The 26,591-nt window shown below is 45.0% G+C and overlaps 1 long non-coding RNA gene across 2 annotated transcripts in view; it reads left to right on the forward strand.

Moving 5' to 3' along the window:
* The window catches only part of LOC111523493, a 37,770-nt gene that overhangs the window by 7,821 nt on the left and 3,358 nt on the right, over positions 1-26,591 (forward strand). The window contains exon 3 of one of the 2 annotated variants that reach the window (XR_002725539.1): positions 7,465-8,861. The exons of the other annotated variant lie outside the window; for it this stretch is intronic. This is a non-coding gene — a long non-coding RNA (uncharacterized LOC111523493). Of the gene's footprint in view, positions 1-7,464; positions 8,862-26,591 lie in introns of those variants that run through there. 2 annotated transcript variants of the gene reach the window in all.

Here is a 26,591-nt window from a genome sequence, read left to right on the forward strand (position 1 = left end):
CCAGGTTGGAGTGCAGTGGCGAGATCTCGACTCACTACAACCTCCTCCTCCCAAGTTCAAGCGATCCTCCCACCTCAGCCTCCCAAGTAGCTGGCACTACAGTCTTGTGCCACCACGCCCAGCTAATTTTTGTATTTTTAGTAGAGATGAGGTTTCTCCATGTTGGCCAGGCTGGTTTCAAACTCCTTGGCTCAAGTGATCTGCCAACCTCGGCCTCCCAAAATGCTGGGATTAGGATGTGATCCACCATGCCCGGCCCCTTTCTCTCTTTCCCCCACTTTCTCTTTCCCTTGCTCCCTCGCGTCCCTTTTTTCTTTCTCCCTCTCCTTCTCTTTCTCCCTCTTTTCTTCTCTCTCTCTCTCTCCCTCCCTCTCTCAATCTCTCTCAGTTTCCCCAGGTTCAGAATGCTTTCCCATTTGTTTTTCTGGCAGTTAATACACTACGTTGTCATCATTTACTTGTTATATGTCTTTCTAGACTGTGGCTTCAATAGGGGCAAAGGACAAGGAGTTTGTATCTCATTCTAAGAGAACAGGAAGCCCCCAGAGGGTATATGAGCAGACAATGGAATGATTAGGTTTTCATCTTCATAGTCTGGCTCTTGCCGCTGTGTGGAGAGGAGGCAGGGAGGACACAGGGGCACAGTGGGCCTGGAGGGGCCGGCTTGTAACCTGAATGGAGGTGGGAATGGCAGAGATGAAGAGAAGTGCGCAGATCAGGACCTGGTTTTACATGGAACCCTCAGAGCCTGCTGATGGACGACGGGTGTAGTCAGGGGGAAACAATATTCAGGAATCAAGGAGAGCTCCAAGGTTTTGACCTGGCCAAGTGGGCTGATGAAGTTGCCTTTTGTGGGGAGAGTAAAAGACAGATGGGGAGCAGATTTTGGGTAAAAAGCAAGCGTTCTGTCTTCCACGTGTCATATTTGGATTGCCAATTGTAGGTAGACCCAGCACGTGCTCTGTTCTACCCCTGACTCTGGAGTTCTAGGAGAATTGAGGATTCGGGACATAAAACTGTGGTTCACTGACATTCGGATGTTGCGTAAAGCCATGGGGCTAGCTGAGGTCCCCTAGGGACAGTCATCTCATAGTGAAGAAGACATGTCCCCGGCCCAGCCTGGAGGCGGTGACATTCCCAATATTGAAACTTAAGCAGAAGAGTTGGAGCCAGGAAAAGGAGGCCAAGGAGGAGCTGCCAGTGAGTCATTGGAAAACCAGTAGCATGTGGAGTCTCAACAAGATGAAATGAAAGCATTTAAGCAGAGTGAAAATTTTGGCAAGTGCTGCTGAGACGTCAGATTTCATGTGAACACAGGTGGGCAGATCACCCCCACTCTGCATGCTTAGCTACCACCCACGCCCATCCCCACTTCACACAGCACCTCAGCATCCTTCTCAACACAGTGTTATTTTTTCTTATTTTATTTTTTTTGAGATGGAGTCTCGCTCTGTTACCCAGACTGGAGTCCGGTGGCGTGATCTTGGCTCACTGCCCCCTCCACCTTCCAGGTTCAAGCCATTCTCCTGCCTCAGCCTCCCAATCAGCTGGGACAGCAGGCAGTCCCCACTATGCCTGACTAATTTTTGTAGTTTTAGTAGAGATAGGGTTTCGCCATGTTGGCCAGGCTGGTCTTGAATTCCTGACCTCAGGTGATCTGCCCGCCTTGGGCTCCCAAAGTGTTGGGATTACAGACGTGATCCACTGCACCCAGCCCATTTATTTATTTCTAATTTTTGCCATAGACGGAACAAATCAACACAGTGTTTCTGGAAACCACTACTCATGGACTGAAGATGGCATGTAAATGAAATCTATTTGCCATGCTTTGTGTAATCTCATCTCCCAGCTATCTAGATGAAGACATTGCATCCTAAAGAGATAGTTACCTTGGCAGTACTTCACCACTACACATCCAGTATTCACCTTTCAGTCTAGCAGTGTAGTGATAGGGCCATGAGGAAAGACGTATTTGTGTGGATTCTATGACATTTTTGTGGAATCCTTCTGCTGTCAGTCAGGGTTCTCCAGAGAAACAGATAGGATGTGAAGATGAAACGATAGATACATAGACTAAATAGATGATAGATTTAGGTATCATCTATCTAGATAGAGGTAAATAGATGATAGATTTAAATATACCTAGAACCATAGATGATAGATAAATATAAATATAAATATAAATCTTTTATTATTTATTTGTTTGTTATTTTTTGAGACGGAGCCTTGCTTTGTTGCCCAGGCTGGAGTGCAGCGGCGCGATCTTGGCTCACTGCAACCTCCGCCTCCTGGGTTCCAGTGATTCTCCTGCCTCAGCCTCCCGAGTAGCTGGGATTACAGGCATGTACCACCACGCCCGGCTAATTTTTGTATTTTTAGGGGTTTCACCGTGTTGGCCAGGCTGGTCTCAAACTCCTGATCTCAGGTGATCCACCCGCTTCAGCTTCTCAAAGTGCTGGGATTACAGGCGTGAGCCACCGCGCCCAGCCAGATACATAGAAATCTTTTAATAAATATTTTAAGGAATTGGTTACAGTGATTGTAGAGATAGACAAGTTCAAAATCTGCAGGGTAGGCCGGCAGGCTGGAGACTTGGTGAAGAGTTGCTATTCAAGGCTGAGGACAGCCTGCTGTCAACATTCCTTTTTCCTTTGGGAAGGTCAGTCTTTTCTTGAAAGCCTTCAGCTGATTGGATGAGGCCCACCCACACTGCAGTGAGTCCTCAGCTTTACCCAATGTCCACTGATTTAAATGTTAATGTCACCTAACAGATCTCTCACAGAAACATCTAATGTTTAACCAAATACCTGGCTACCACGACCTAGCCAAGTTGACAGAATGAACCATCACACTATTGGTTGACGTTGGTTACTTCTAAGAAACTGAGTTAAAAGTGGTCTCGTTTGATGTTGCAAGGAGGGGCAGGGGTAGAAAGAGCAATCCTGGTAGATGCTGGCTGTCCCTGGCTGAGGAAGCATACCTCCACCCGCCGCGGTGAACTTGGCTTTGGTGATTTTAAAAGCACCGGAAAACTGAGCGCCCTCACGAAAGCAGTAACAGTTACAAATTACTGAGCACTTACTGTGTACTTGGCATCCTGCTAGGTGCTTTTCATGGCTTATCTTGTTTGGAATTACTGTGGTCCCATCTGGCAGACACAGTGCACAGCTTCGCCCTGCCTGGGGTCAGCTACCTCCTCAGGCCTCTAACCCAGGAAGTTGGCTGGACACAAGGCCCAGGTGTCTGGGACCCGCCGATCTCTCCCATCCCTGCTCCACAAATTGGGAGATGTTTTTCAAGAGAGATAATGAGCAGGAGTTTCTCTTCTCCTTCCTTAGCTTTCACTCAAACTTTTTGTCCTCTTCATTTCCTCCGGGGCTTAGGCTTCTGAAACCAAATTCTGGAAGACTTCTTTGTTCTCAGCTCTCTCTTCTGCCTAGTCCCTCCCGAGAGTGGGCCTAGCTGTTTGGTGAGGGAAGGGCACAGGAGGACTTTTCTGGGAAGAAAAAATTGGTTAATATTTTTTAAGACATTACCCCACCTCGTTGGTGACAATCGATCATGTCAGCATATCTCCTTTCCTGGCCATATATTTTACTTTCTTTTCGCTTCTGTCCCTGCTTCCCTGCACCTCCATAGTGTCATAAAGGAAGGGAGATGAGCTCAAAGCTTTGAATATACCTGACCATTACTGACTTAAGACAATGCTACAGGCTCCTGTTTTATAAGAGAAAAAGAATTCATGGAAGCTTTTCTGGAATGCGGCTTCATGTTCATATTCTACCCACCCCTCTCTCTCTCCTCATAACTAAAGGGAGCTGGTAGCAACCACCCTGCTTTGCAGCTCAGCTGGTAGAATGCCTGGAAAGCAGCCAGTGGCCTGGGTTCAATCTCCTGATAAGTCATCAATTTCTTTCTCACCCAAAACATCTGGTTTAGGATCCTGAGTTATGAGCTAATATTAAATATAAAAGTTTATAGCATCACATATATAATGCTGTTGATTAGAAACATCAAGAAAAGTAATTGACTGGAAGGGACTTGGTGTGACCAGCTGCCTGAACATCTGGATGGGATCCAAGGGGCCTGAATTGAATTCCCAATTCATGCATTCGTTCTTGGCCAGCAGTATCTGGTTTGGAATCTTTAGAGATTTGACTCTCCTCCTTGGCTATGGCTTTTTCTCAATGCTTTATATATAAGCATGTGAATGTGTGTTTCAGTTAACTGAAAAAAGCTAAAATAAAATCATTGTAGTTTTTATCTTCTCTTGCATCTGTTCATTAGACGTTTATGGTTTTTATGATTTCCCGAGCCTCATCATGTTACCAACAGTGAACACTAGGGGGCAGTGTACACTCATGTTTTTCCTCCACGGGCTAAGATTTCTGAAAAGTGTCCCAATCCACCTCTCCATCTGGTTTGCAGTTGAGTTGCCCAGGAGCGGGAAGGGTTCCTACCAGCATGGGGCTTTGTTCTCAGAAAGCTTCTCTGAGATACATTACTTAGATACATCTGTAAAATCCCTCAGTCAACTGTACCCCTGTGACCTATAGCCTGAAGTTAACCAAGCCTTTTCATGACAGCCTATGTTCTGTTTGCTGAATAGCTGCCTCTCCTTCCTTTCTCTTTTCTGTTGGGTTTGGTTCCTGCCAGAACAACAAGGATTTGCCCATCTCCCCTGACACATTCCGGTCCAAGGTTTAAGCAGGGCAGTCATTTCCTTAGTGGAATCCCTTCCCAAACAGCTTCTTCCCAAGCTATCAGGCAGAAAGTATTTTGCATCTCCTGTGCCAGCTCAGGCTGAGGTAGCTGCTTGGAGTGTTGTTTTGAGAAGGTCTCAGGGTCCAGGCTCAAGAGCAAGAATGCTATGCTCGATTGGTAATGTCTTCCTCCCTTCCCTTCACTCCTTCCTTCCTTCTGTTCCTCCCCCACTCCTTTCCTCCCTTCTCCCCTCTACTCCTTCCTCCTTCCTTTCTTTTTTCCTTTCTTGCTTGTTGAATTCCTTTGAAGAGCCAGGTACTGGCCTAAACATTTCAATAGTGGACAAGATCGTCTTGGTTTCTGCCCTCACAGAATTTACAAACCAATAGGAGAGACAGGGAAAAAACTGGGCACGTGGTAAGCCCTGTGCTAGGGAAGCAATCGTGTGCTGTGGGGCATGTAGAAGAGGTACCTCACCCAGTCTTGGGCGTGAAAGATGAAACAAGGATGCATGCCATAAAACCAAGGAGGGAAGGGTCAAAGAGACAAGAGTCAAGGGGGAAATGTTAGAGCAGAAAAATGCAGGCAGCTCTCGCTTTTCACTTTGCTGCTCTGAGTCAATCTTTGACTACAAACCACCCATATCCCTCACCTGCGGATGTCTTAGGTGGCTTTGGGCTATTGGAGTGGCAAAGTTTACTGCCTGCAGGAAGGTAATATGGGTGATCCAGAGGATTAGAGCAAGCCAAGTCTCCGTGCTCCATCTGAGGGGGGTGGTGCTCGGTCTTGGGCCAGGCAATGGTGGCTCTGTAAAATGCAGGCTCAGACAGTATCAGATCTCGGGACTGCTTTGCAATGGAGGCTGAAAACTAGATTTTATGTGAAATTTTCTGAAAATATTTACTAACACTTTATGGGCCAAAAAGCTTAGGCATGAAGGCAAGTTTGGGCCCTTTAATGGCGCCTTTGCGTCAGTGTCCGCCACCTAGTGGTGGATGTGAGTTGCTTCACTCTGTTTTTATGTAACAGCAGCCGGAACCAACTTCCTTCCTTGCTCCCTTCTTAAATTTGGCTTTTGATTTACAAAAAAAAAAAAAAAAGAAAATTGTTATGAAACGTTTAGAGTGCCACCCTGATGGCGGTTTTGAGGCTTTCTCTTCCGGAAATCAGTGAAATTGAAGTTGGGGGCGGATGGGGGTGATGTTGAGACGGTTGTTCGGGACTTGGTTGGGGGGGTGATGACAGTGACAGGCTTGAACACCTGCTTTGCTGGTGTGAACTTGCAGGCTGATTCCAACCGATTGAATGAAATATGATTAACAGCTTGACCTGTCTGGAGTCCAGATCCAGAGACTTCGAGTGCTCCTTGCAACTTTAAGGATATATGATTCCATCGTGAGAATGGGCCTTCTCAGCCAGGGTCTCCAGAGCCTTAGGGCTTTTTTCTGAATGGGCTTCATGGTGGTCTTTGAACCCCCTCGAAATTGTGTGCAAAAGTGTTTGCTTGTGCATTTTTCTTGGAGAGAGCTGCTAGCCTGAGTCAGATTCTCAAAGGTCCTGTAACTCAGGAAGCGGAAAGGCAAGGCTGAAAAATGGGTTTCTCAAACTGAGTGATACCCCAATGCTTGTTAAAATGCAGACTGTGGCTGGGCACGGTGGCTCATGCCTGTAATCCCAGCATTTTGGGAGGCCAGCGTGGGTGGATCATGACATCAGGAGTTCAAGACCAGCCTGGCCAACGTGGTGAAACTTTGTCTCGACTAAAAATACAAAAATCAGCTGGGCACGGTAGTGGGTGCCTGTAATCCCAGCTACTCGGGAGGCTGAGACAGGAGAATCACTTGAACCTGGGAGGCGGAGGTTGCAGTGAGCTGAGATCACGCCACTGCACTCCAGCCTGGGCGACAGAGGGAGACTCCATTAAAAAAAAATGCAGCTTACTGGGTCCCACCCCCAATATTTCTGATTCAATAGGAGTGGGGTGGGACCCCAGAAATTGCCTTTCTAGCAAGTTCCCAGGTGATCAGACCACAGGGTGCGGACTCCTGATGGAAAGCAACAGCACTTAGAGAACAGGTCTCATGCGTTCTGCCCTGATGCTGGAACTCATAGTTGGGAGTCTTGCTTTCAAGTACAAAGAAAAAAAAAAAAAAAAAAAAAAAAAGCACTGTGTTTTATTTCTTGATGCCGCCTAACTCCTGATCCCATCCTTTGCTTTGTCAAAAAACACTTTAAAGATTCTGGGAAACAACTCTTCCTTTTGGATCTTTGACTTAATGATTTGCTGCTTAGAAGCCAAAAGACAGTGAGCTGGCCTCTGGAGAATGGGAGGCTGAGGAGGGTGATGTCGCCGTAACAAGGATAGGCGGTATCTAAGGGCACTATAATCGTATACACATTAAGAATATATCATATATCCTTAAAGTTGCAAGGAGCACTCAAGGTCTTTGGATCTGGACTCCAGCAAGTTCAAAGTGTTAATCATATTTCATTCAGTAGATTGGAATCAGCCTGCAAGCAGCAGAGATGCGTACTGCCTGTCTCCTTCCACACCGCTGCCACTGCATTAGAATTTGCTCAGAGGAGTATCTTGGTGGTGGTGTCATGAATCGGTTCTGAGGGACATATCCCATGTCCCCTTAGTACCCTTGCCTGATGCACCTAAAGTTTGTCAAAGGAATAACTAAGACCCCTTTCAACTCTAGAAATTTCTGAAATCTGTGAAAAAGACACATCAGAATCTTTAAATTCTATTTCCAGGTAATCTTTGTCCACCTGCCACGTCTGCTTTCCTGGGGAAAGCTCATAGCCTTCTGCTGAGAAAATCGCCTTGACATAGAGAAAATCATCATCCAAAAGGAATTCAGCCCTCATTGCATGTTAGATGCCTTCCTTGCCAAGGGCACTAAATGTGCCAACAGATGTCAATGTGATCTGGGAGGTCTCATTTGCATAGTGTGAGGCTCCAAGAATAATGGGGATCCAGGCCTCCCATCTTTCTCTCCATGGAAGCTGGGAAGGTTCCAAGCTTCTAGCACAGCACTCGAGGTGGCCAGAGCTTTGTGGGAACCTGAGTAGAGTATTTGGCCTGCAGAGTCTGGGCCTGTGGAAGTCCTCCATCACCTGACTTCCTATCTCTACCTTCTCTGTTTCGAACTGTCCCTGTCTGTCTGTCTGCAAAATTAAAAGGTGGATGTTTACCTCTCGAGATTGTTGTTTGAGGAAGTGGAATAGCACGCATGAAAGGGCTTTGGGATCTCTGTGAAGTGGGCTCTGCAAAGTAGGAGAGGGTGGGTTGAATTTTCCAGATGGCAGAAATAATAGTCCTCCGAGAGGTTAGGAGTCTCCAGTACTTTAGTGGTGGCCAGATGTACCTAATGATGTGTCTGGTGGGATCCCTTTGCAGCCAGGAGCTGAGTCAGTGGGTAAAGGGTAAAGTACTCAGGGATGGGATAAGCAAGCTACCTCCCTAACTTAGGGAAAATGGAATTTTACGAGGGGAAATCACTTTTATCTTTGTAACTGTTCTGCCCTCCACTAGGTGCTGTATGCTGAGAGTGCTTGGGAGTGGGGAGTGTATGAGTCCGTTTTCACCCTGCTGATAAAGACAGACATACCTGAGACTGGGAAGAAAAAGAGATTTAATTGGAATTATAGTTCCACATGACTGGGGAGGCCTCAGAATCATGGTGGGAGGCAAAAGGCACGTCTTACATGGTGGCGGCAGGAGAAAATGAGGAGATGCAAAGGTGGAAATCCCTGATAAAATAATCAGATCTCGTGAGACTTATCCACTACCACAATAACAGCATGGGGGAATCCGTCCCTGTGCTTCAAATGATCTCCCACTGGGTTGCTCCCACAACACTTGGGAATTATGGAAGTACAATTCAAGATGAGATTTAGGTGGGCACACAGCCAAAACGCATCAGGGAGATAGGGAAGGGCTGCTTTGATCCCTGTTCTTTTTGGAAATAGAAAGGGGGATGTCTCAGCACTTGGGGAGAGAACATGTGGACCAGGAAGATTCTGGTTTCACAGAATAGCGGGGAGGATGCCACTGCAGGACATTGCAGGTTCACCTCCCTGTACTTTTCTGGGTGTCCCAGCATTAGATGAAGGAGAGAGGCAGAGTCATGTGGGGAAAGAGCCCTGGATGGGAGTCAAGTCCTTCAGCTCTTGTCTCTGTTAGGGCAGAACCTAGGTATGATTTGGGACAAGTCTGTTCATCTCTCTGAGACCCTGTTTCTGAAACAGGCCCAATTTCCTTATAGAACTAATATTTATGACTTTTTTTTGAATAAACAGAGAAATTGACCCTCCTGTTGTTGAAATGTGAAATTTCCATTTGTCTCATTTTAGTTCCTCCTCAAGAAACCAACCATCAAGCAAGGGACTAAAACTCATCAAATCACTGCATCCAGATGAGATGCCAGGCCCCTCATCCATTCTGATTGCTTCCTTATTCCTCCCTAGTTCTGTTTTCCCATCTTCCCTGCCATTTTAGTTTCCCTCTGATTTTAGTTTGTTGGAGAGACAGATTTGAGGCTGATCTCTCATTCTCCTTGGCTGTTGCAGGTGATTAAAGTCTTCTCCAGTTGGCAATACTTGTTGTCTCAGTAATTGGCTTTCTGTGCAGTGAGCAGTGGGACCTAGACAGAAACCCTGGCATTTTGGTAACATTTGCAGATCCATAAAGTGAGGGCATTGGATCTGATTCCTTAATAAAAATGGAAATCTAGCATTCTTGCCTTTCTTTTTAATAGGGAGGATTAGAGAATTTAGAAGTTGAAAATAGTTTTTTTTTTTAAACACTTGCTTTCAAGTTTTTTGAGGTATCATTCGCATACATGAATGCATCCACTTTAAGTGCAGTGGATGAGTTCTGTCAGGGGCATATGCCTGAGTAAGCACTACCACCGTCAGGAGATAGAAGGTTTCCTCCCCCGGGATGATTCTCTGTGTCCCTTCCCAGGCAGTCCTGTCATCCCCTCCTGGTCCCAGGTGACCTCTGCCACTTCTGACTTAAACCTAACTTTTCTGCATGCTCACTGTATTAGTGCCCCATTGCTGCCAGGGAAAACTGCCACACAGTTAGCTCAACACAAACATATTCACCTGCAGTTCTGGATGTCAAAAGACTAAAGTGGGTTGGCAGGGCTACCTTGCTTCCAAAAACTTAAGAGAGAATCTGTTTCCTTGACTTTTCCACATTGTAGATGCTGCCAGCATTCCCTGGCTCATGGCCCTGCATCCCTTCAGTTTGCTTCCATCACCTCTCCCTCTCTGACTCTGAACTCTCCTGCCTCCCTTTTCTAAGGACCCCTATGATTAGAGTGGGCCCACTTGGATAATCCAGGATTATCTCCTCATAGCAAGATTCTTAAGTCAACCACATCTGTGGAATTCCTTTTGCCATGTACTCATAGGTTCTGGGGATTAGGATGTGGACACCTGTAGAAGAAAGGGAAGGGATTGTTGAGCCCACCACAATTACACAGCCCAGGAAAAACATCCAAGCTGACAGCCAACCTTTCCAGATCAGACTTCCCATCAGGGGGCCACGTTTATCTTCTCAGCCACATCTGCTTTTCTGCTTCAGCTTCACAACACAAGGAGGTTTTCTTCCTGTTCAAATAAAAATAGAACTAGCTAATATTAATTCTTCATCTCATATGTGCTAGACACTTTTCTAAGCACTTTATATACCCTTAACTCATTTAATCCTCACAGCAATTATATGAAGTAAATGTCATTTTTATTTCTGTTTTGTCACTGAGAAACCTGAAACACCAGAAGCCTAAGGAGCTTTCCCAGGTCATACAGCAGATATGTTGGAGCAGGGATTCAGCTGAAGGAGGCTAATGCTGGCCTTCCTCCTGCGAGTCACTACACATATCCTCCTGCGAGTCACTGTACATAGCAGACTGCCTCTCTCCATGTTTCCTTAGCCATACACTTGGGACCAGATAGTTTCCTCATTGCTTGTACCACTTAGGCCTATTGATCATCTTGAGTCAAAGGCATTTGAGAAACAGCAGGTGCTGACCTTCTTACCTAAAAACAGGACATAAGTTTCCCATGAAGAATGCCCTTAATGTACTAAGAAGAGGAGAACATTCTCATCACTGGAGATGAAGAGCTGATGGCAAGATGAATCTGTACAAAGAAATAATACTAAAATAACCCTTGCTTTTTATTAGTTACCACCATATATTTCCTAGTCACTTTCCCAGTTTACTGCTCCTAGCCCAAACCCTTTTTCCTTTGTCTTGACAGTTCTCCACAGTTTATTGTTAAAATGGTATATAAGCTCTCATGCCTAATGATTTCTTTGGATCCTCATTTCTTTTTTGTATATGAAGGTCTCTATGTACACATAAAGATATTAATATCAGGCGAGGTGTAGTGATTCACACCTGTAATTACAGCACTTTGGGAAGGCCAAGGTGGGCAGATCACCTGAGGTCAGGATTTCAAGACCAGCCTGGCCAACATGGCAAAACTCCATCACTACTAAAAATGCAAAAAAATTCACCAGGCGCGGTGGTGGTGCATATCTGTAGTTCCAGCTACTTGAGAGGTTGAGGGAGAAGAATTGCTTGAACCCAGGAGGTGGAAGTTGCAGTGAGCTGAGATCACTCCACTGCACTCCATCCTGAGCAACAGGGCAAGAGTCTGTCTCTGAAAAACACACACACACATACACACACACAAAATATTAATATCAAATAAAATGTATATGCTTTTCCCCTGATAATCTGTGTTTTATCGACTTAATTCTCAGGCCCAACCACAGAACCTAAAAGGGTAGAAGAAAAGTTTTTCCTTCCCTAGAGTTCTCACGCACTTTATTTCCTCTCTATTTCCTCTCTGTCTCTTAATTATTTTTATTGTTTTTGTTTTGTTTTGTTTGGTTTGAGGTGGAGTTTTGCTCTGTTGCCCAGGCTGGAGTGCAGTAGAATGATCTCGGCTCACTGCGACCTCTACCTCCCAGGTTCAAACGATACTCCTGCTTCAGCCTCCGAGTAGCTGGGATTACAGGCGTGCACCACCACACCCAGCCAGTTTTTGTAGTTTTAGTAGAGACAGGGTTTCGCTATGTTGGCCAGGCTGGTCTCTAACTCCTGACCTCAGGTGATCCACCTGCCTTGGCCTCCCGAAGTGCTAGGATTATAAGTATGAGCCACCGTGCCCAGCCTACTCTGACTATTTTTAAAAGCCACATTCAAATCTCCACTTTTTCATAAATGCTTCCTAGGTCACTACTGGCTTCTTGATGAAACTGCAGGCTCTTCCTCTACCCCCACGTCACCCTGAGGAGTAGGATGATTGTGCATATGAAGGGTGAAAAGCTTGGATGGATGAGACCAGAGAGGTTGGGAGAGAACTCGTAAGACCATCTACTCCCTTTCAGGTGTCACGTGGTATTGGTTTGAAATCTTTTCAGAATGAAAAGAACAACTTACAGGCTTCAGCGAAAAAGAATAGCTACTAGCTCAATGAAGTGTGAGGGCCAGAGGCAGACTTGGTAGGGAATCTTCAGTTATGACAATACCTAGGCACTTGCTATAGTTTGGAAGTTGGACCCTCCTAACCTCATGTTGAAATTTGATCTCCAGTGTTGGAGGTGGGGCCTGGTAAGAGGTGTTTGGGTCATGGGGGCAGGTCCCTCATGAATGACTTGGTGCCATCTGGTGGTAATGAGTGAGTTGTCCCTCAACTGGTTCCTTCAAGAGCTGGTTGATAAAAAGAGACTGGCACCTCACCCTTCTCTCGGTTCCTCTCTTACCATGTGATTTCTGCACACACTGGCTCCCCTTCACCTTTCAGCAAAAATGGAAGCAGCCTGAGGCCCTCACCAGAAGCAAATACTGGTGCCATTCTTCTTGTACAGCCTGCAGAACCATGAGCCAAATAAACCTCTTTGTTTTAAAATTACTCAACCTCAGATATTCCTTCATAGCAACACAAATGTTCAAAAGATATCACCAGGAATTTGTCTGAGTTCTGCGCTCCTCTTTGTTGGTCTAATTCTCAGATGGACTCTACCCAGGAGGGAGCAGATGGATATGGAAGCTCCAGGCAGATGGTCTATTATCTTAGAATCCCTGCCAGAAAGGGAATGCCTTGTTCACAAAGGTTCCAGTAAAAGTCTTGAGGATGAGGCTCATTAGCTTTGATTGGCTACTTTGGATCGTATGCCCAACTCTGAACCAGTCCCAGAAGTAGGGGGACTTCTTATTTGCCAACATGGTTTCCTTGCCCACCTATAGAATGAAGGGAAAGGGCCAGCCCATCCTAACCTTATAGACTGATGGCGAGAAAGAAATGGCCTCCTGAAGCAAAATAGGGACAATATTATCACCATAAAAAAATTGTCTCTGGCCATCCAAAAATGGCAGATGGTTCTTCATACACTCTTGAATCTGGCAATTTTAGAGGTCTGCTGTCCTCTTTCTCGAATGGCCTTAGAAATATCTCTTTTGTCAGAGGACTGGGTCTACCCCTACCTATCAGACTGTTTCTCCTCTTAATGTTGTTTTAAGTTCTGTGTACTTACAACAAAGGAGTCACACACTCACATAGGCTTAATCAAACCTTGACAAAAGTTGTCTTTATAGCTCATACACGTTCCAGGTCAGTAACCGGAAAGCCAGTTAACCAGAATATAGGGTTGTGTTAGATCCTGGCGGGCTGTACCAGATGCCCTTTTCAAGGCTCACATACCCATTTCCTAGCTCCAAGGAATATCGTTCATAGGTGTGAGGGCTCACAGTGATGGTCATCACTGAGAATTGTCCATGGCTACAGGGAATTGCTTTACCCCAGGTCACATGCCGTCTCCAGGTTCAGCCCAAAGTCAATAACTGGCTACAACGAGATTACAAAAGTTCAGCCCTCTTACCTCCACTGGAGGCATCTCTGAAGAGTTACTCCAACCGCAGAACTCCCTGTTGTACTGGCTGAGGCCTCAGTTGCAGCTACATTGTGGGTCAGTTTTCCCCTCTGCCAGTTCCTGCCTTCCCTCTTTCATTACTGGTGTCTTTTCTACAGTGAACTTTCTATATACAACTCATTCCGGAATCTGTTTCCAGGGAACCCAATAAGACATCTGGCCTCCTCTCTTTATGGTCAGTGCACTTATAGCCCTACAAGAAATAAGTAAGTTTCACCTTTTAAAGTCTCTAATTTGAGGAATAGGTTTTCTGTTGTCTTGGTCCAACCTCTGTCTTAGGTAGGCTCTGGGTGCCTGGGCTTTGGGACATCTTCCTGGGACAGTTTCACCAGAAACAACACACGGATGCAGGCATGCAACTGAATCAGCTGATTTCATATTAGTTGGATGAATATTTGGCTGAATTTTCAAGTGATAAATGCAGAATAGACTCAGGATGGAAGTGAAGTGATTACACTTAGTGGGAGAGAGAAAAGCAGATTTATTTTTCTGAGAGCTGTTGTCTTATGGGTGTATGCTCATCACTCAAGGCTCAGTTCAATGTTACCTCTTATAAGAAGCTTTTCCTGCTTGTTAAAGTCACTTGTCTGGCCTTTCTTTTTATGTTTTACATGTTTTTGTGACGTCCTTGCACACAGACACAAATCGTTACAATACTGTATAATGTCTCCTCCAGAAAGGTGTTTTCCAAACTTCTTTTAAGAAAACACATGGAACATGAGATTTATTATAGGAATTAGATCCTACACATTGTAGGAGGAGCTGGGGAATGAAGATCCAGAAAGAGGAGTTGAAGGATTGGAGAAATATCATCCACCAGCCCTCCTGAAGCACCAGCGTAGTGCTGTTACGTTAAGCTTACCCTAAAGCTGTCTTCTTGCATATATTTTACGTTCAGTCTCCAAGTTGCTCCCTACATAGTGAACTGGAACCTAAGTGGATGTATAAACAGGTTGTGTCCTATTCTTGTGCCAATCATGGAATTTTGGCCAATCACAGGCAGCCAACTGTTAAGGCAGAGGCTAAGCTGTAACTAATTTAGCTGCCGCTGTACCTTACTTCCATTTTCTGTACATCATTTTCCTTTTTCTGTCCATAAATCCTCTCTGACCACAGAGCAGCGCTGAGTCTCTCTGAACCTATTCTGGTTGGGAGAGGAAAGGGTTGCCCAAATTGCGAATCGTGCTTTGCTCAGTTAAACTCTGTCCATTTAATTTGTCTAAAGTTTTGTTTTGTTTTGTTTTAACAGTGAACAAGTCAGACTTTACAGGGCAATCTGGGAGGCAGGCATGTCTAGCTGCTAGATTTTCAAATGTTTTTACCACAACCCACAGTAAGAAACCTCTTTTATATCAGGAACCGGAAGGAAGACACACAAACACATATATGAACAATTGAGAACAAAACTTTCACAAAATAACACTAATTCCTGCCTTGTCCAACTGAAGTGTTATCATAAAAAATGTTTTCTCTTTGTTATTCGTTGTTGACACAGAACTCCTAAAACCCTTGGAATTTCCTGAGCGATAGGAATGTCTTTTGTATGCTAACAAGGTGACTCTTGGGGTGAAGTATAAGCTAGCTTTAGAATAGGGGCTAGTTGTACAATTAAAGAGTTGGACTTTTCAGCTGCAATCCCCAGCCTCCAAGAGAGCAATCCCCAGCCTCCACTGTTCACCAATGAACAGTGATTTATTCAATTATGCCCACATAATGAAACCTCTCTATAAAACACAGAACTGCAAGGTTTAGGGGAGTTCTCTGGTTGGTGAACACATCTATGTACGGGGAGGGTGATGTTCTACAGAGACAGAGGCTTCTGAGCCTTGGGTCCTTCCTGACCTGACCTTCTATACTTCATCTGGCTCTTCATTGGCCTTCCTAATAATAAACTGGAATAGTAAGTATAGCATTTTCCTGAGTTCTGTGACTCATTCTAGCAAATAATCAAGATCCTGGTGGGCTGAGGGAGGTCACCAAATGCTGATGGGACCTCAGCTCCAGCCACTGTCCAGACTTTTGACACCATTATGAGAAGGAATTCAAGGACGAGTTGGAAAATAGTGAAAGTATAGAGATTTATTGCAAAGCAAAAGGACACACTCAAGAAATGAGTGTGTAGGCATACCCAAGAAAGTTACATGCAAGGGTTGTTACTTTTATGGGTTTCTTTAACAGGAGGTGGAATATTCGTGAAAGTTCCTGGAAAAAGGAGATTTCTTGGAACTGTGGTGCCACCCAGTTTTACACCAGATATGGGTGTTCTAGGAACTGTCATGGCGCTAGTGGATGTGTGTTGAGTATGTTAATGAGCATATAATAAGGTCCTAGGAGAAACGAGGTCAAAGCCAGTGCCATGTTGGGTCCAGCCTGCTTGGTCCACATCCTATGTTTCAGGGTCTTATCAGTCCAGGTAGCCTGGAGACCCCATTTGTTGTTGGTGTCTGAAGTAGGGAGTAGTCTCCTGGGGCTAAGCCTAAAGGCTTAACCTAACCTGTGGCTTAACTAACCTGTGGGGCTAGTGCTGACTCCAGGTCGTTACTGTCGGAATCGAATTGAATGGTTGGACATCAAATTGGTTTGGAGAATTTAAGAATTAGTTGTTGTTGAGGTAAAAGTGAGAAAACACTAATAGTTTATATCCTATTCTTACGTTTTTGTTCTATTATATTTATACTTTTTACAATGCTGTTTGTGAGTAATTTTATAACTCTTTATTGGCCATACTGTAAAAAACACTCTGTAACACACTGGAAGCTTCTTAAGCGCAGGAACATTGCAATTTGCCTTAGCATCTCCGTGCCTAACACAATATCCAAGACAGAGATGTCATGTATTACAATTTCATCAAATACATGTATGAATGAATGAATGAAGTTGTCTGATTTTGGTATGATTCATACTGGTTCGGGATTCATTTTTATGAATTTACCCAGTGTATTAGTGCGTTCTCACCCTGCTATAAAGAGACACCTGAGACTGAGTAGTTTATAAAGAAAAGAGGTTTAATTGGCTTATGGTTCTGCAGGCTGTACACAAAGTATGGTGCCAGTATCTGCTTCCGGTGTCAGGAGGCTTCCCATCATGGTGGAAGGCAAAGGGGAGCCAACATGTCACATGGTGAAAGACAGAGCAAGAGAGAGAGGAGTGAGAGGGGGAGAAGGAGGAAAAAAGAGAGAGAAGGAGGGGAGGGGCCACACACTTTTAAATAACCAGATCTTGTGTGAACTAACCGAGTGAGAACTGACTTATCACCAAAGGGATGGTGCCAAGCCATTCATGAGGTATCTATCCCCATGACCTAATCATCTCCCACCAGGCTCTACCTCCTTCACTGAGAGTCATATTTCAACATGAGATTTGGAGGAGACAAACATCCCAACCATATCACTCAGGGACATTCAGACTTAATTAGTGTGAGTTTGTTCCTCAAATTCTGGCAAGCCTCACCTACTGGAAAGTGAATGTATTAGTTCACCATGAGAACCGTTTTGGGTGGGATAACTGGCGTTGGTCAGCCGGGGAAGTTTGCTTACTAAGTACAGAAGTTATCAAAGGGCATCGGTTGTTCTAGGCATTTTTTCCTTCAAGGTGGGGTCACCACAATTGCCCTTTCTAGATGCTTCTCTCAGGACCTGTCTGCCAGGGTCAGTTACACCCCTCGTTTCTGAGAACTTCATAATAATAGATGCCTTGTATTTTTTAAATTTCACTCTTCTTCTTTCTTCTTTCTTTCTTCTTTCTTCTTCCTTCTTTCTTCTTTCTTCTTCTTCTTCTTCTTCTTCTTCTTCTTTTTGAGATGGAGTTTTGCTTTTGTGGCCCAGGCTGGAGTGCAATGGGATGATCTCGGCTCACTGCAACCTCTGCCTCCCGGGTTCAAGTGATTTTCCTGCCTCAGCCTCCCAAGTTGCTGAAATTACAGGCGTCCGCCACCACGCCTGGCTAATTTTTTTGTATTTTTAGTAGAGACGGGATTTTGCCATGTTCAGGCTGGTCTCGAACTCCTGACCTCAGGTGATCCACCCAGCTCGGGCTCCCAAAGTGCTGGGAATACTGGTGTGAGCCACCGCGCCTGGCCAATTTCACGCTTCTTAAATGGCTATGGAGACAACGTGGCTTCTGGGTGGAGACTGAGGGAACATCCCAATCTTATGTGTAACACGTTGCCAAGAGGCAGTTTTCCCCTACCAATGGCTAATTGCTCCAATTTCATGTTCCTTCTTATTAGCTTCAGTCTGAGAAGGTAATATTTTCTGACCTTGTCCTGAAATTCTGGCACTGAACCTTCTCTGAAGCATGTTGACCCTTCTGTACTGAATACACACAAAAAAATAGTTGCTGAGTGATTAGACTGATATTATCAACCACAGTTTTGATTTGTGGCCGACCTGGTCTGACCTGTGACATCTGGGTTCCAAAGGCTGTTAGGATCATCCGTGAGGTCAGCTTTATCCAAGACGGGTGAAGACCTCTTCCCCCACCAGGTGCGAGCCTCCAGCCAATTCACTATCACATAATGATCAATGCAGATTTCCCAGAACAGAAGACGAATGCATGAAACACACCTCCTATTCATTTTCCATGTGGAGCATATAAAAATGTACTTTCCTCTTGCAAAAGCTCTCCGACTGACCCATCTGGTTTGCATTTGTGTGAATTGCTGCCCGCCGAGAAAAGGGTTAATGACAACAGGGAGGGAGAATTCTGTTTCCAGGCTGGGCTTTGCAGGAGTTCAGTTTCTCCCAGAAGTCAAACCCAATCAAAAAACAATCCAGGAGGCTGAGGAGCACTTCCTGGTAGCCCTGATACAACTCTATGTTAGCAGGATAAAGGTGGCACGGAGAAAAAAGGAGAGGAGAGGGTGACATTTTGGCCACTGAAGGAGGCAGCAGCAGCGGCAACTGTGCTGCTAGGAGAAACATCTGCTGCAAGTATGGCCTGCGTAATAACCACTAGCACTGTAATAGCATAATGAAAATCACATTTCTGTAATTGTATAATATACAGGCCCAGGATTTTAGCATCGCTTGTCTAAATGTGATACAAATTGGACACAGAAGCTTGGTTCCTTTGGCAAATGCTTATCCAGGGATTATTACATTCATAGAGACATAATTTCGGACTGGACTTTCAGTCTTATTAAGGCGGACTTCCTTTTCAGATGGTCCAGTCTAAACATTAACCCTTTCATGTTCTCCTTTCTAGTCTTCCTGGAGGTTTTCAAGAGTGTACCATCCACCCCCAAACAAAGAGGAACACTTGGATGTGCGGGCTGGGGCACTTTGGGTAGTTATTTCCTTAAGGGCTCTTATGAGAAAAGAATTCACATGAGGCTAAAGTGAATCTTTTTTTTTTTTTCCCCCAGAAGGGCCAGTCTTTGGATATGTGTCTGCTGGAAAGATGGCCAAGCTTGAATAAGCAGATTTGTATAAATCTCATTATTACCATATTAATAAAATGAGCCTCTGGGCACAGTGGCTCATGCCTGTAATCCCAGCACTTTGGGAGGCCAAGGTGGGTGGATCATGAGGTCAGGAGTACAAGACCAGCCTGGCCAACATGATGAAATCCCGTCTCTACTAAAAATACAAAAATTAGCTGGGCATGGTGGCGGGCGCCTATAATCCCAGCTACTCGGGAGGCTGAGGGAGGAGAATTGCTTGTACCTGGGAGATGGAGGTTGCAGTGAGCCAAGATTGCACCAGTGCACTGCAGCCTGGGCAGCAGAGTGAGACTCCATTTCGGAAAAAAAAAAAAAAAAGAAGGAAAATGAACCAGGACCTTTGATCACTTCATATTTTACACGGAGGCTGTAAAATATGAGGACTTGTCTTTCTGCTGTAAGACCAGAAGGAAAATAAAATGGGATAGTATATTAAAATGCAATGTGGGACAAACAGTGCCACATGTGACCGGTGAAAATGTTTGCAGTTCTTTCTCTATAAGAAGATGATTTTGCATCCCGTATTTGCTAATACTGCACTCCACTGAGCCCAATGAGAAGTTATCAATACTTTATCATGTGAAACTGTGTTGAAATTTCTCATGTATAGTCTAGTTCAGCCTTCAAAGCAGCCATGTCAGGTTAAGCAGGGCAGTTATGATTTCTTTCTATTTTTCAAATGGTTCAGTGGCATGTGTAGTGCACACAGATAGTGATGGGAACAGCTGCATATTCACACTTCTGTGCAAATTTCCACCCTACCACACTGGGTGTCCTTTCACATAATTCCTCTCTGCTGTCAGCATAATCCGGAAATGCAACAAAGTAACATCCATAACCCCCAAGCAACATGAAAACGACAGCTACTACTAAAATCCATTTGCATTAAACCAGCACTAACATGAAATCCACACATTTGATTTTTTTTTTCTTCATATCGCGATGGATATCTCAGAATAACAGGGCACTTCTGATCTGGTTTCTATGAATTTCTTATGAGCTACAACCGTGCTATTCAAAGTGTGGTCCACAGATCAGCAGCAGTGTCACCTGGGAACGTGTCTGAATGCAGAAGCTCAGGCTCCAGCCCAGACCCACTGAATACAGAGCCTGTGTTTTCACGACAGCCCTGCCTGATTCGTATGCGTGTTGTAAATTAAGAGCCGCCGCTTCTACAACTCATGCTTTGGCTCAGCCCTGCCTGTTGTAGGTAGTGGGTTTGTGGTTTAAATCTAAGAGGGGAGGAGAAGCGCACACGCAGGACATATCTGTGTGCTCACTTTCAGTAGGGACTGGAGAAGATAGAGTGGAGACAGGGAAAAACTGTGGAAGACAGAACCTGGAGAAGAGTTTGGAACCTCAGAGGAGGTTGCAGATAGCTGCCTGTGGACATCTGGTTTGTGGTCTCAAGGAAACAGAGACAACATTGATTTTTGAAACAAGAGGGGCTCCAAGTGCCTGTTATTCGGGAGCACTTTGTGAAATATCAATTGAGAAACCCTGCAGGGCTCCTGAAGGCGGACAAAATCAGGCTAACCATTTCTAGATACAGTGACCTGCCAAATGGGCTGTTGGGCTGGAAGAAATGCAGATTGCTTATTGCTTCCACTTATCCCTGGGCTCCTCTCCTGTCATCCTCCTTTCTCGGCTTCTGCAGTCTCAGCTCTGGGCATGAGACTTACGGCTCCCTCAATCCAGGGACCTCCCCTCTAGCTGTACTAACTTGGCTTCCTCTTGAAACTCAGAATTTATGCAACCAAAGCCCGGATTCCTTCACTGGAGGGTCTGAAACCGACGCCCTCCTCTCCTGCTCTGCTCTTCCGGGCCTGCATCTTCACTTTGCAGGAGGTGCCAGACGTCAGATTGCTCCATATTCTGTGGCTTCAGGACCCAGGCAAATGTCCATGAAGGAGAAACTTGTTAACCACTGAGACTCGGGATGAATGCAGGGCCCTGGACTCTGTTGTGGGCAAATACGTTGAGCGATTTGAAATGACTCTCCCGGGAGCTGGTTGTCAAATTTTTGGTGTGTTCAGGAAATGTCTGCCACATTTTACATCAACATTTTCAAACGGCAAGTGAGTGAAGTGTTGAATTGTAACAATGAGTGAGTGAAATGAATGGATCGCAGCGCCAGTGGTAAACCAGCTTGGGTAATAGGAGTAACTCATTTTTTAATTATGAAAAAAGAAAAGCAAAGCTTTGGTGTAGCACAACTGTTCCTGGTGCTTTGCTGCATGGAATTTAAATCCCATCCTGATGTCATGTGACGCCACAGTATGTGGAAGTCTTTTATGTGGATAATGGGTGGAAAGAATGGAGTGCGTTTTGGCTGTTTGCCATCCCTCATATTTCAAGGTCGAGAAGGGCCAAAGTCAATCAAAATTCAGTTAAATATGCTTCTAATCGTCTTCTTATTCAATACTCCCGGGTTTGTTACCGAAGGACTTCAAGGTATTTATGTTATTATCTTTGTGATTCTCAGCTTCTTAGAACTCTACTCAAATTCAACTTCCTCCCTGCCCAGCTGGGATCAATGTCTCCTTCTATCTCCTGGTACAACTTCTCCAGTTATGTTATGTGAGGTCCTGCTTTCTCATATGCTGACTGCTGGCTTAGATACATTCTCTTCGTTCACCTTCCCACCACACTTGCACAAGAAGAAATGGGAGCTCAGCTCCATTAGCCTGCTCAAGTTCAGGCAGCTATGATGGGGCAGGAGCAGCATTTGAACTCAGGACTATGTGTTCCTGAAGCCTGTTCTTGTCTCTGTACTAATGATTCTCAAAGTGTGGTCCTTGGACCAGCAGCATCACCTGGGAACTTGTTAAAAATATAAGTTCTCAGCCCGGTGTGGTGGCTCATGCCTGTAATTCCAACACTTCGGGAGGCCGAAGTGGGCAGATCACGAGGTCAGGAGATGGAGACCATCCTGGCTAACATGGTGAAACCCTGTCTCTATTAAAAATATAAAAAATTAGCCAGGCATGGTGGTGGGCGCCTATAGTTCCAGCTACTCAGGAGGCTGAGGCAGGAGAATGGTGTGAACCTGGGAGGCAGAGCTTGCAGTGAGCCGAGATTGCGGCATTGCACTCCAGCCTGGGTGACAGAGTAAGACTCCATCTCAAATATATATATATATGTGTGTGTATGTGTGTGTGTGTGTGTATACACACACACACATACACACACATATACTCAGACCCTACTCCAGACGTATGGAAACAAAAACTTTGTGATTGGAGCCCAGAAATCAGTATTTTAACAAGTCCCCTGGGGATTCTGCTGCATGCTCAAGTTTGAGAACCACTTTTCCATACCCAGCTTGCTGCTAATGTGTGATTCTGTGATATATGTTATCTTGGTCACTAGACTGTAAGCTACCTGAGGGCAGGACTTCTGCCTTATTCACTTGGGAGCAAGACACTATACTAGGTGCTGCTGTGGAAATGTAACAAGAGTAACAACAGACATTTATTGAGCTCTTTATGCCACATGGCATGCTAAACCTTCATGTGGTTTATGTTATTGAATTCTCAGAATAACCTCTTGAGGTCAGCACTCTTATTATCTGCCTTTTACAGATGAGGACACTGAGGCTCAAACAGGTGAAATAACTTGCTCAAAATCCAATGCCTTGCATGAGGAAGCTGGGATGTGAACCCAGAGGATCTGACTCTAGAGCCCGTGCTCTTACCCAACAGGCTGCCCTGTTCAGTGCATACTTCCCATATTGACTATAACCATCTGAACTCTTCCATGCATCACGTGAAGAAAAAGTCTCAACTGCAAATGAGGGGAGAAATGTACACAGAGCAGCTTGTGAGGATAGAGAGGGCATGGATGTCTTTCTGAAAGGAAGGCATCACTTTCTTTTTCTTCCTCTAGAGACAGGGTCTCGTTTCATCACCCAGGCTGGAGTGCAGTGGTGCAGTCATGGCTCACTGCAGCCTTGAACTCCTGGGCTCAAGCAGTCCTCCTTCCTCAGCCTCCCAAGTAGCTGGGACTGCAGGTGTATGCCACCATGCCCAGCTAAACTTTTTTTTGGTGTCATTGGGGTGGGGTCTTGCTGTGTTGCCCAGGCTGACGTCGAACTCCTGGCCTGAAGCAATCCTCCTGCCTTGGCTTCCCGAAGTGCTGGGATTATAGGCATGAGCCATTGAGAGTGGCTGGAAGCCATCATTTTGTTAGAGAAACAAGAAGCATTCTCAAGCTCGCTTCATTTCATTTCTGATAGATGAATTATCTTGACCTCCTATACAGGATAGGGCCAAATCTACTCAGTCCTGTTGTATCCAGGGTACTTAAATGTCTTGAATTCCTGCACCAGAAGGTGCAGGCTTCTGGGGAGTCAGGGTAGGGGGTCGGTGGGGGCACAGGGGAAAGGAAGGTCTACAGGTTAGGACTCCAGCAGAGATGCTTGAATTTAAATCATGATTGTGCTGCTTGAAATCAACGTCACTTTAGATATAAGCTGCTCACACTTTCTGGAACTTGATTTCTTCAACTGTAAAATGGAAATAATGATAATAACTGTTTTATTTGTGTTGAGCATGAATGGACCACTGGGAGTTGCAGTGTAGGGAGGTATTGAGGACGTGCCCACCAGTCTTGATTTCCAACCTGAGATTCTTTTTTTTTTGTTTTGAGCTGGAGTTTCACTCTTGTTGTCCAGGATGGAGTACAGTGGCACAATCTCAGCTCACTGCAATCTCCTGGGTTCAAGGATTCTCTTGCCTCAGCCTCCCGAGTAGCTGGGATTACAGGTACCTGCCACTACACCCAGCTAATTTTTGTACTTTTAGTAGAGATGGGGGCTTCACCATGTTATCAGGCTGGTTTCGAACTCCTGACCTCAGGGGATCCACCCACCTCAGCCTCCCAAAATGCTGGGATTACAGGTGTGAACCACCATGCCCGGCCCAACCTGAGATTCTTATCTGCCAAAGTTCCTTCTGTAGAACACAAGCATGTGATTTCTCAGTGCTTGCCAGAGATGCAGACCTGTTCCTCTGAGGCTGGAAACAACTTCACATTCCTTTTCAAATAGTAATTATCTACAGAAAAGTGCCCTGAGACCCCCCTCAAAGACCAGGAACTGAGAACCCCTTATAAGGACACGATGCTGTTTCTCATCCCAACCCTCAAGATAAGGGCATTTCTCTGCCTGGATTTGTAGAATCCAATTTGGATGCCTGGGTTCTGGGTTTCCCCCACGGAACAGCCTCCTTCCCTCTCCTTCTCACCCATCCCTCTTCAGGCACCAAAGCCCCTTCCAAAATGTCTTCACCTTTCATGTGACACCAGCACTCAAATCCCCCATTCCAAATAAATGAGAAAGAAACCCCTCTCCACCAGCTTTTGCTTGTGCCCCGGCAACCCGAAGCTAGGATAGGGTTTCAAGGCAGGGCACATGTGTGTGTAATTGCTTCTTGAGAGGAAGACCAGGAAAGTCTGCTCCAAATGAGGTGTTAATGATAAGCATGGTAAGATTTGTTACTGTAGCGAAGTCCCATCTGGATGGACTCTATTAAGTTGCTTTTTAATGTGGCCCTTTTTAATGTGGCCCTTTGATGTGGCCCTTCATAGAGTCCCTCCCCTGCTTGTTAGCTAGGGAGCATCCCACGGTAGAAAAAAAGCAAGAACAAATCCAAAAACAAGAACAAGAACCACCCTTTTTTCTCAGCTGAAACACTGCAATCTTGCTAGTTTACCCACCGTGTCAGCTTCTTTCAGACCCGTAACCACATCTAGGGAGGGGCTTCCTTAGAGGAAAAGAACTTGAAACTGTGTTTCTGGATGCATTGTTTTAGGCATCAACGATTGAGCAGTTAATGAGGAATCAGAATATCTAGCATTTAGTCAGAAATGTGAGGTTTAGAAGAGACTAACTTGAACAAATTTCAGGAAGATTTATGGGCAGTAGTTTTTCCATCTGTAAAATAGGCTTCATAATACCTGTCCAATCTCATTTTATCCTTCCAAAAATGCTGGGCAAGGTGGCTCACATCTGTAATCTCAGCACTCGGGGAGGCCGAGGTGAGAAGATCACTTGAGTCCAGGAGTTCAAGGCCAGCCTGGGCAATATAGTAAGACTCTGTCTCTACACAAAATAAAAATGTTTTTCAGGCATGAGGGTGTGCACCTGTAGTCCCAATTACTCAGGAGGCTAAAATGAGAGGATCACTAGAGCCCAGGAGGTTGAGGCTGGAGTGAGCTGTGATGGTACCACTGCACTCTAGCCTGGGTGACAGAGCCAGACCCTGTTTAAAAAAGAAAAAGAAAAAAAAAAAAGAAAAAAACTCTTCCAGGTGATATATCTGTAGAATGATAACATTGAAAGAAACTATAGTTAGAGTTTAGGTCCAACCACCTCATTTTCTGCAAAACAAGACAGAATCGCAAAAAAGAAAAGCATCCTGCCTGAGGACACAGAATTGCTGAGTATTAGGAGGAAGAAAAACCCAGATTTTCCAGCTTTGAGAGGGATGGTGGTTAGTTTGAATTTTGGCTAAAATAGAGCCTTGCTAATCCCTAATCTCTCCTCTGCAAATGACTTCAGTCTCATTTTCCTAAGCAGCAGAACCATTTGGCTGGCGCAAAGTGTGGCTGCGGCCCTGGCATTCTCCACCAAGTAAGAAATTTATCCTACTTCTGTTCTCATCCTACGTGCCAAGCAAACAAACCATCTTATTGACTGCAGACATGGCCTCGGGAATCCTAGCCAGCCAGAAAAAGCATTTTGTCTCTCTTGATGAGGAAACCAGTGCCTGGAATTCAATAGATGTAATTTGAATGGGCTGAATCCAAGTAAAATTCTAAATTTTCTTAGCTATGACATCTTATTTACTCTTTCTTTTATGAAGACATGCTGTAGAGTGAATGTATATGTCCTCCTGAAATTCACTTGTTAAACCTTAATGCCCAAGATGATGGTATTTGGAGGTGGGGCTTTTAGGAGCAAATGAGGTCATGAGGTTGGAGCCCCTCATGAAAAAAATTAATGTCCTTGTAGAAGAGGATTGAAGGAGCTCACTCTTCCCTTCCACCATGTGAAGACAAGCAAGAAGATGGCCATCTATAAGAAGTGGGCAGTCACCAACCACCAAATCTGTCTGTGTCTTGATCTTGGACTTCCCAGCCTCCAGAACTGTGAGAAATAAATGATTATCATTTATAAGTTACCCAGTGTATGGTATTTTTGTTACAGCAGCCCAAACAGACTAAGGCAAAACAGGACAATCAGCTTGATAAAACAGGGAATAGTTAGAGCCTTCCACTGTGGTTGGGACCTGTTTGAGTGTCTGCGTTCCTGTCAGAGAAGCAATAGTTTTAATCATGTAGTTCCCCCAAAAAAGGAAAATTGTGGGTCCAACTTTGGAACTTATTTCAGCCAACTGACTTTGCATAAAAAAATAAATTTTCTTTCTCTCGTTTAAAAGCAAAAAGAGATTTCTAGAACGTTTGCTGCGTGTGGCAAATGGG

Source organism: Piliocolobus tephrosceles, chromosome 16 (genome assembly GCF_002776525.5).
Source record: "Piliocolobus tephrosceles isolate RC106 chromosome 16, ASM277652v3, whole genome shotgun sequence".
Lineage (NCBI taxonomy): Eukaryota > Metazoa > Chordata > Mammalia > Primates > Cercopithecidae > Piliocolobus > Piliocolobus tephrosceles.